Here is an 11,222-nt window from a genome sequence, read left to right on the forward strand (position 1 = left end):
AATAATAATAATAATAATAATAATAATAATAATAATAATAATAATAATAATAATAATAATAATAAGTGCATTGTCATTGAGTGAAATCCCAATCATGGTTGCCCAAATAAAACTGGCGCTAGAATCCCGACTACCTGTCTAAACGAATGTTGTTTGTACGATACATACTAACTACACGTTCAATATCGGGGGCAGAAAATATACGTTTGGTTTTATGAAATTAAAACAGTAGTCCCACATTGTTCTTTGACGTTATTTGTGGTTGCATTTGCTTTGAAACTTACACATTATATTGTGTTACATTGTTTACAAAATATTTCTGGTACTCGTATGCATGTGTAGTCAACGGTCAATCGTGTTCTTTATTATTTTATTATTAATTTTGGCTTGGCATCGTACATGTGTGAATCTGACAGGTTGTTATGGATGGTAATTACTCGTATAACATTAAGTGATTTTTAAACATTTTTACGGCGTTTTAAATGTCTTTCTTGCATTCATTGCCGAGCACCTCCACTTTTCTGTTACTATTTTAACGATCAGCTGATTTTCTCTTGCCTCCCCTTTAATTTCGCGGACTTTTTTCAGAACGAGGCGTGGGAGTGACTAATTCATTCCCGAGGCTATATTTTTCTCCAGAGTCCAATCCACAAGAATACTGGAACTACCCAGGCGTCAGCCGCAGTGCAGAGCCGCAAGGTGAACTAAGGTTAAGTGACCTGCTCAATCAAGATTGCACAGTGTGGCGGGGAATCTATTACAAAGCAACACAATATCGTTGTACCACGATAAAGTAGTCCTTCAGAGCCATTGGGCCAATTTATCCCGGTTTCTATCGCGTGAAAAGGACTATAGCAATTACTTGATACCATTTTGATAGGATGCTAGGCCATCGCTATCTATTTTCCGCCACATGTAACAGACTCGGCTACCCATTCAGTGCTGAGTGGAGAGGATGGGGGGGGGGGGGGGGGGGGTCAGAAAAAAATCCGGAATCGAGTGCTCTACTCACCGAGCTCTGGGTGTGGTTCCCAACCTCCCATAGTGGGCAGGGAGGTACTTGATGTGTCTTCTATTCCCCTATATCTGTATTTCAATTGCATTCTGTCTTTGGCTTGGAATGAGATTACTTAGTTTTATCCTGACCTTGGTTGAGAGGGAAACAGTCGAATGCATAGTTATATTTTTTCCCTTGTAAATCATCTCTCGGTTATGTGCTGTTATTTATTATTATTATCTTTCATATATGATTTGTCAACAACCGAGTGTATTCCTCTTAGTGGGATCATGTGCTGGTGTATGGGTGAGACTTTTAGGTGATCTCAAACTAAGTATACACTGATTGATAGTGTGCGCTTGGCATCTACATGTTTCTTATTTGAACTAATTCCCCTTTGTCAAACATTTTCTTGGGTGCTTTAATTCTATTTCTAGAATCTTTTAACTAAGTATTCCATTTTCTTCCTTTTTACAAAGCTTGTGCCACTCTATTGCGCTTTTGACGAAATATCCTAGTTTGGTTCTTCAAAGAAGTTCTATTCGCTCTGAATAATAATTTGACAATACAATATGAAGACAATGCTACGAAGGATTTATTAACTTCGCCCAGTATCAAGTTCGCATAAGAGAGCGCGTTCATTCAAAGGTGCGAATTGAAATTGATGGTATAATAAAACAATGCTATACACACGAACAAAATTCATTGACACCTCCAACACTGAACTACCCCCCCCCCCCCCCCCCCCCCCCCCCCAAAAAAACAAAACAAAACAAAACAAAACAAAACAACAAACAACATAATAATAATAAATAAATAAATAAATTCTCCCAATTCAAGGGAATTAATCGCTTTCTCATTTTGAAAATAAAAAGCTTGGATAACTTCCCTTGTTGTACCCATTGAGGTTTAGGGTTAATTCATCCACGACCGAACGGATCCAGAAACTGTAAGCAAAATGACCACTCGTGAAAATTGAGCATGTAATTGAAGAAAGTAACTGATGTCGTTACAGTCAGACATCAGTTAAATTCGTCGTTACACGTTCAGCTTTCATGAGTTGTCACGTCGCCTACAGTTTCTTCCGGGTATCCGTCAGGCTGGAGATGAATTAACAGTCGCTACGTCTTAATGGGCCATAATGCAAACAAGAGATATGTGTACTGATACTGAGACATTAAACTACTTTTCGTGACCGAGAGGTTCCATAAAGAATGGTACTGCCATCAGGTCAACCGATTTTTATTTTATTATTATGTTTTAGCTCTGCGACATTTGCTCCAAGAGAAGACGTTTATGCAATGTAGCTGTGACAGTAATGATGCATTGCGAATTGCATTGAACAAGACAAGCACCAGAACACGCGCTTTGTCAAATTTATACAAAATTTTTATTTTTAATTAAAAAAATCGTTGCATTATCCCTCTGGGCCAGAAGGCTAGGAATGTTTCAATGTGACCCTGGATGAAACCCTGATCAACTCTGATATTTTTTTTCTACTTAAAAAAAATAATAAATATTAATATATACGTATATATATATATACGTGTATATATATATATATATATATATATATATATATATATATATATATATATATATATATATATATAGGCTACGCTTATTTGTACTACCACTGCAAATAACGCCAGAGCTTATTTAGAAAAGTGCCAGAAGACAATAGAGAATATAAAATTTTTCGCGGCGGTGGTGGGTTTGAACCTGCGACCTTATTGGTACGACAACTCCGCCTGGCAGGTGAGAGCGTGGCTCTACCGTGTGAGCTATCCACGAACACAAAAATATTCGTTTCAAACCCAAAGTCATTACTAGATCCCTCTCTCACCCACTTCTTGAGACCGCCGATTCGTTCGTACACCACCATCGCGAATAATTTTGACCAGCAGTTAAGCTTAATAGCCAATATTCTCAACACAAACATATAACATAGAAACGATTGAGACATTGAGTATGCTCCGGTGTATGGGGTGAATTTTTAATTCAGAAAAGTGAGTGGAGCAGGCACTTATGTTGGTAACAACAAGATATGAAGTGAATAGAAAAGTGCCAGAAGACAATAGAGAATATAAAATTTTTCGCGGCGGTGGTGGGGTTTGAACCTGCGACCTTATTGGTACGACAACTCCGCCTGGCAGGTGAGAGCGTGGCTCTACCGTGTGAGCTATCCACGAACACAAAAATATTCGTTTCAAACCCAAAGTCATTACTAGATCCCTCTCTCACCCACTTCTTGAGACCGCCGATTCGTTCGTACACCACCATCGCGAATAATTTTGACCAGCAGTTAAGCTTAATAGCCAATATTCTCAACACAAACATATAACATAGAAACGATTGAGACATTGAGTATGCTCCGGTGTATGGGGTGAATTTTTAATTCAGAAAAGTGAGTGGAGCAGGCACTTATGTTGGTAACAACAAGATATGAAGTGAATAGAAAAGTGCCAGAAGACAATAGAGAATATAAAATTTTTCGCGGCGGTGGTGGGGTTTGAACCTGCGACCTTATTGGTACGACAACTCCGCCTGGCAGGTGAGAGCGTGGCTCTACCGTGTGAGCTATCCACGAACACAAAAATATTCGTTTCAAACCCAAAGTCATTACTAGATCCCTCTCTCACCCACTTCTTGAGACCGCCGATTCGTTCGTACACCACCATCGCGAATAATTTTGACCAGCAGTTAAGCTTAATAGCCAATATTCTCAACACAAACATATAACATAGAAACGATTGAGACATTGAGTATGCTCCGGTGTATGGGGTGAATTTTTAATTCAGAAAAGTGAGTGGAGCAGGCACTTATGTTGGTAACAACAAGATATGAAGTGAATAGAAAAGTGCCAGAAGACAATAGAGAATATAAAATTTTTCGCGGCGGTGGTGGGGTTTGAACCTGCGACCTTATTGGTACGACAACTCCGCCTGGCAGGTGAGAGCGTGGCTCTACCGTGTGAGCTATCCACGAACACAAAAATATTCGTTTCAAACCCAAAGTCATTACTAGATCCCTCTCTCACCCACTTCTTGAGACCGCCGATTCGTTCGTACACCACCATCGCGAATAATTTTGACCAGCAGTTAAGCTTAATAGCCAATATTCTCAACACAAACATATAACATAGAAACGATTGAGACATTGAGTATGCTCCGGTGTATGGGGTGAATTTTTAATTCAGAAAAGTGAGTGGAGCAGGCACTTATGTTGGTAACAACAAGATATGAAGTGAATAGAAAAGTGCCAGAAGACAATAGAGAATATAAAATTATTTTTTTTTTTTTTTTTTTTTTTTTTTTTTTTTTTTTTTTTTTTTTTTTTCTATTCACTTCATATCTTGTTGTTACCAACATAAGTGCCTGCTCCACTCACTTTTCTGAATTAAAAATTCACCCCATACACCGGAGCATACTCAATGTCTCAATCGTTTCTATGTTATATGTTTGTGTTGAGAATATTGGCTATTAAGCTTAACTGCTGGTCAAAATTATTCGCGATGGTGGTGTACGAACGAATCGGCGGTCTCAAGAAGTGGGTGAGAGAGGGATCTAGTAATGACTTTGGGTTTGAAACGAATATTTTTGTGTTCGTGGATAGCTCACACGGTAGAGCCACGCTCTCACCTGCCAGGCGGAGTTGTCGTACCAATAAGGTCGCAGGTTCAAACCCCACCACCGCCGCGAAAAATTTTATATTCTCTATTGTCTTCTGGCACTTTTCTATTCACTTCATATCTTGTTGTTACCAACATAAGTGCCTGCTCCACTCACTTTTCTGAATTAAAAATTCACCCCATACACCGGAGCATACTCAATGTCTCAATCGTTTCTATGTTATATGTTTGTGTTGAGAATATTGGCTATTAAGCTTAACTGCTGGTCAAAATTATTCGCGATGGTGGTGTACGAACGAATCGGCGGTCTCAAGAAGTGGGTGAGAGAGGGATCTAGTAATGACTTTGGGTTTGAAACGAATATTTTTGTGTTCGTGGATAGCTCACACGGTAGAGCCACGCTCTCACCTGCCAGGCGGAGTTGTCGTACCAATAAGGTCGCAGGTTCAAACCCCACCACCGCCGCGAAAAATTTTATATTCTCTATTGTCTTCTGGCACTTTTCTATTCACTTCATATCTTGTTGTTACCAACATAAGTGCCTGCTCCACTCACTTTTCAGAGCTTATTTGTACTCTTACTAAAAATAGAATTTGCGTAATTACTAAAAATATAACATTTTATACGGATAGAACTGCAATATACAATGAATTATCTGGACTCAGGGTTGCCAGTTTGGCATTTTAAATGCCAGATTCCAAAAATCTGGCATTTTTGAAAACCGTTTGGCATTAGAAAAATCATTTGGCATTTGGCATTTTCATTTGGCATTTTCTTTTCTTGTATATTATACTTCAAATGACACCTTTTCTTAATTATTTCTAAACGCGTAAACACAAATCTCTTCACATCGGAAAACTTTGCTATTAAAACTCGCACCCTGAACTAGCCCTGCCTCCCTCAGATATTCACTCAAATTCAGCCCTCGACAAGTATCCTCGTAAGTTTTCTGGGAATCTCCTGCAAAACTCATGTATATTTGCGTCATGGTCGCCTGTTAACTTTCACTCCACTTAGTAGTCAGTAGGTAAAAAATTACCCCAATAGGAAATTTAGTATAATTCAACAAAAAAAAAAAAAAAAAAAAAAAAAAGAAAACACGCAAGCCACCAGGATATGATAGTAAATTGTCTATCAAAAGTGAGTAGTTTTCTTAGTGGGGGAGGGAGTCAACAGACTTTGGCATTTTTTTTGAGTGTTTTGGCATTTTTTGAGTCTTCCCCTGGCATTTTGTTGAAAAATAATCTGGCAACCCTGTCTGGAAGTCAAAAAGTGAACACTTCATCTCATCACAATCACATTATTACTATTATTACCATTACAAGTTGATTTTGACGGACTTTGGTAATTCTTCACTCTTTTCAAGTCACAGAATACTCAGTTTACAAGGTAAGCATACGAAATGCACATTTTAATTCATTTCTTATTTTTATAACTAAACATGCTTTGGGGTTGTGTGTTTGTTGATTGTGCATCAGCTGACGACACATTTGTCGCTACCGCGAATTACTTAACTTTATTACTTTATTTTGTGAAAAATAACAATGACAGGGCTTAAAAAAAAATTAAAATACTAATTCCCCCCCCCCCCCAAATAATTTAAATCAGCCTTCCATGTCAGGCGATTAAAACCAGGTGTTTCAATGTTCGATCCCCAGTCAAAAGGTTGCTAATTTTGTCAAGATCATGATCAAGAGGTTTCGAGTACTCACGACATTCCAGGCTCAGGGTCCTTTAAAAAATACTTTTCATTCAGTTATTGTTATTATCTTTATTATGGCCGACACAGCATGCATCGTCCATACTTTTTCAAACTTTTTTTTTTTTTGGGGGGGGGGGGGGGGGGGGGGGGTGGCTGTTTTTTTATTATCGGAAAATTGGGTTTTGTATGTTATGTTCATGGAGAGAGAGAGAGAGAGTAATATTTTATAATGATAAGATATCTGTAGTGGTTGTATTATTAGTAGTTTTGAAATGCCTATGAGATAATTATATTAGTGTGATTATTTTTATTATATTTTTAAAAATTACGTACGGCTATGTCGTAGTGGTATGACACTCGCTTTTGGACCGGAAGGTCCTGGGCTCGAGCCTCGCTCTGCGCATAGTTGAGCCCTTGGAAAAGGCACTTTGCTCACTTTCTCTCACCGGACTCAGTTGTAAAATGTGTACTTGGCCGTTAAATGCGTTGTCTCTGTCCGAAGAAATTGTAATATTGCCTAACAGACGTTATGTCCCGTTCAACATGCGAAGTGTTGCTGTTGTTATAAACTTTAGCATTGGCATGTATGTGCCTATTTCGCTGTAGTGAATTTAATTTAATTTTTTGTTTTCATTGACAGCTAACATGAAAGAACACTGTTGACGTTACTGGTTTCCTGACAATCCATAAAGATGCTGGCTCAAGGGCTATTCTGGCAAGGTGTGTTGAGGCAAACCTTTGCCTGTGGCAAAACTCATCAATCAGCAAACCATCATCTGGGCCAGCAGACCAGAGTGTCTGCATGCACTTTTTGACAATGGTTAGTAATGTTTTCAAATCTCCATTGCGCCTTTACATTTTTTATTGGTGATCAATAAAATAAATGCTCATTTTTCTAAATGAAAATGGCAAAGCATCATTTGAATTGAATTACTACTGAATGTATTAACTTAACGACAGACTATAGTTTGTTGCCAAGAGTTTTGTTCTATGGATGTAAAACCAATGAAATTTCAAGTGTGTTGGTGTGAATAATGATCATTTTTTAAAAATTGCTATGTCTTTGACAAATGCATTTTATGACAATAATGCCATTTCCAAAAATTGCTAATGAACTGTGTCTCTTTTTTATTTCAATTTTTCCATCTAGAGCAGGATCAACCCTCTTTGTGGAACTACAAAAAAAGTGGTGGCAAACAAGTAGTGTTGACTTTTTCTGTATTGAGGCGAAAGAGATTTTTATTCCAAGGGTTTGGGAAAGCAAATTGCTTTTTATTCAGAGCTAGTGCACTATTTAACTGTTTTATTGTCTAAAATAGAATTGATTTTGCAGTTCAACTTGACTAGATATCTAATTTTATACGACTTGTCTCTCAAGTAGAATAAAAAAATGAAAAATGAGGATAGTGTGCCCTATCATATTTTGAAAAATCATTTAATATATCTAGAAATCATCTGTAGAACCTATTGTATACAGTAAATAATTAGGTTTTGTGATTATAATGATGAATTCATAAGGTATGACATCATATTCGACCACAAAATTATTTTATCTCTGGGCATAAAATTTTACAGCATTTTTTTTTATCTATGGGGTATGGGTTAGTGAACCGATTGTAATTTTTTTTAGACTTAGATCAATCTACAAAATTTTCGTTTTCTTGTCCTATTACGGTCATATTTTGAAAGTTTGATGGATCATTTCTTTTAGTTGTCTGCAAAATCAGCCTTTTAACTTTATGTCAAATTCAAATTATAGAAAAAGCTTGCGCTTTCTCAAATGTCTGTTTTATGTCATTTTTCTGATTTTCTAGCAATCCTACCTTAATCATTTTCCTTTAAATTATCTTCAAATTTATTCAGAATCTTTTCTATGATGTGTTTTACATCATGATGTAAGTGTTTGGGGGTAAATTAAAATTTAGCAATTTTATAAATTTTAAAATTCATTTGTTCCTGTTGATCCGCGCTAAATTTTCAGTTGAAATCAAATAAAAATTCTAAAAAAATTATTCCAAGAGTTTTCATGATATAGCTATTTATGAAAGAAACATTGTGTTTAAATTTGAAAGAAATTTATATGCTAGTTTTTGGTGCATCTATGTTAGAATTTTAGGGTTTTACGTCTAATTTTAGCCTATGTTGCCCCTTAAAAAAGTTTTTTTTTTTTAATTCAGTTATTTTTGGTGTTTAACATCAAATTATACATTACATTATTAGTTCATGAGATATAATTAAAGAATTTTAGAACTATAAAGCATATTTGACCACTAAAGTAATTTTTTGGTGAATAACAGCAGATATTAAATTATTTCGTAATTTTTTTCTTAGAGGTATGGGTTAGCGAATCGTTTAGAATTTTTTTCAGAATTTGATCAATTTATAAAATATTACTGTTTTCTTGTTCCATATTGTTTATATACTTGATGAATGTTGGCCTTTGTCTGCATAATTGGCTTTATTATCAAATTAAAGACAAATTTTTCATTTTCTCAAAATTTCATTGTGCGTCATTCTCTGATTTTCTAACATTCACATCTGGATTGTTTCCCATCAGATTGTCTTCAAATTTGGTCAGAATTTTTCTTATGATGTGTTTTGCATCATGATGGATGGGTTTTGGGCTAAACAAAAATTTAGCAGTTTTATGAATTTTTAAATCAATTTTTTTTCTGTCATGTCACACCAAATTTTCACTAAGAAATCGAAAAAAAATTCTGAAAAATTTATTTTCAAGACTATTGCTAAACCTATCCATCTTGTTGTAAGAAACATTTTGTGTAAATTTGAAAGAGATCTGTTCGTTGTTTTTTTCTGCATCACTGTAAGAATTTTTGGGGTCTAATTTGAGCTTATATTGTCCCCCTGGTGGTAGGGATTTGGTGGCTAATAGTATTAGCGCTGGTGTTAGGGACTCAGTAATAGCCATGTGGTAGGAACTCGGCGAGTAAAAGTGCTGGTGATAGGGATTCAACGAGTAAAAGCGCTGGTGGTAGGGACTCAGTGAGTAATAGCGCTGATCGTAGGGACTCGGTGAGTAAAAGCGCTGGTCGTAGGGACTCGATGAGTAAAAGCTCTATGACTCGCTGAGTAATAGCGCTGGTGGTAGGGACTCGGTGAGTAATAACGCTGGTCGTAGGTGTTCAGTGAGTAAAAGCTCTAGGACTCTGTAATAGCGCTGGTGGTAGGGACTCGGTGAGTAAAAGCGCTGGTGGTAGGGGCTCAGTGAGTAATAGCGCTGGTCGTAGGGACTCAGTGAGTAAAAGCTCTATGACTCAGTGAGTAGAAGCGCTGGTGGTAGGGACTCAGTGAGTAAAAGCTCTATGACTCGGTAATAGCACTGGTGGTAGGGACTCGGTGAGTAAAAGCTCTATGACTTAGTGAGTAAAAGCGCTGGTGGTAGGGACTCGAAGAGTAAAAGCGCTGGTGGTAGGGACTCGGTGAGTTATAGCGCTGGTGGTAGGGACTCAGTGAGTAAAAGCTCTATGACTCAGTGAGTAGAAGCGCTGGTGGTAGGGACTCAGTGAGTAAAAGCTCTATAACTCAGTAATAGCACTGGTGGTAGGGACAGTGTCAGTGAGTAAAAGCGCTGGTGGTAGGGACTCGAAGAGTAAAAGCACTGGTGGTAGGGACTCAGTGAGTAAAAGCTCTATGACTCAGTGAGTAAAAGCGCTGGTGGTAGGGACTCGAAGAGTAAAAGCGCTGGTGGTAGGGACTCGGTGAGTTATAGCGCTGGTGGTAGGGACTCAGTGAGTAAAAGCTCTATGACTCAGTGAGTAGAAGCGCTGGTGGTAGGGACTCAGTGAGTAAAAGCTCTATAACTCAGTAATAGCACTGGTGGTAGGGACAGTGTCAGTGAGTAAAAGCGCTGGTGGTAGGGACTCGAAGAGTAAAAGCACTGGTGGTAGGGACTCAGTGAGTAAAAGCTCTATGACTCAGTGAGTAAAAGCGCTGGTGGTAGGGACTCGAAGAGTAAAAGCGCTGGTGGTAGGGACTCGGTGAGTTATAGCGCTGGTGGTAGGGACTCAGTGAGTAAAAGCTCTATGACTCAGTGAGTAGAAGCGCTGGTGGTAGGGACTCAGTGAGTAAAAGCTCTATAACTCAGTAATAGCACTGGTGGTAGGGACAGTGTCAGTGAGTAAAAGCGCTGGTGGTAGGGACTCGAAGAGTAAAAGCACTGGTGGTAGGGACTCAGTGAGTAAAAGCTCTATGACTCAGTGAGTAAAAGCGCTGGTGGTAGGGACTCGAAGAGTAAAAGCGCTGGTGGTAGGGACTCGGTGAGTTATAGCGCTGGTGGTAGGGACTCGGTGAGTAAAAGCTCTATGACTCGAGTAAAAGCGCTGGTGGTAGGGACTCGGTGAGTTATAGCGCTGGTGGTAGGGACTCGGTGAGTAATTGCACTGGTGGTAGGGACTCGGTGAGTAAAAGCTCTATGACTCAATGAGTAAAAGCGCTGGTGGTAGGGACTGTTTGTTTGTTTTTGAGGGTTTTACGGCGCTTGCAACACATTAAGGTCATATCAGCGCCAGTAAAAAGGAAGAAATGGGATAGTAAAAAGTTATAGAATTCAATTAAAGCACCCAAGAAAAGGTAAGACAAAGGGGAATTTGTTCAAATGGGAAACAGATGTAGATTCCAAGAGCACACCGTCAAAGTACTTAGTTTGAGATCACCTAAAAGTCTCATCCAGACACAAGCACAGGTCCCGACTAAGAGGAATACACTCAAATGTTAACAAATCAAATATAATATGTAAATAAAACATAATACAGTACATAACAGAGAGATGATTTACAATGAAAAAAATATCATCTCCCAAAACTAACTATACATTCGACTGCTTCCCTCTCAGCCGGGGGATCCGGCCAGGACCAGGACAAAACCAAGTAATC

The 11,222-nt window shown here is 38.2% G+C and overlaps 1 long non-coding RNA gene across 1 annotated transcript; it reads left to right on the forward strand.

The window, feature by feature from the left end:
- Window positions 1–5,894: 5,894 nt before the first annotated feature.
- LOC144977012 (uncharacterized) lies at window positions 5,895–8,833 on the forward strand. The gene is made up of 3 exons (XR_013646220.1): window positions 5,895–6,017; window positions 6,971–7,150; window positions 7,481–8,833. It is a non-coding gene; the product is annotated as an uncharacterized LOC144977012 (long non-coding RNA).
- The last annotated feature ends 2,389 nt before the right edge of the window (window positions 8,834–11,222 follow it).

This window comes from Berghia stephanieae, chromosome 7 (assembly GCF_034508935.2).
Source record: "Berghia stephanieae isolate SIO BIC M18660-M18661 chromosome 7, UCSD_Bste_1.3, whole genome shotgun sequence".
NCBI classification, from domain to species: Eukaryota; Metazoa; Mollusca; class Gastropoda; order Nudibranchia; family Aeolidiidae; genus Berghia; species Berghia stephanieae.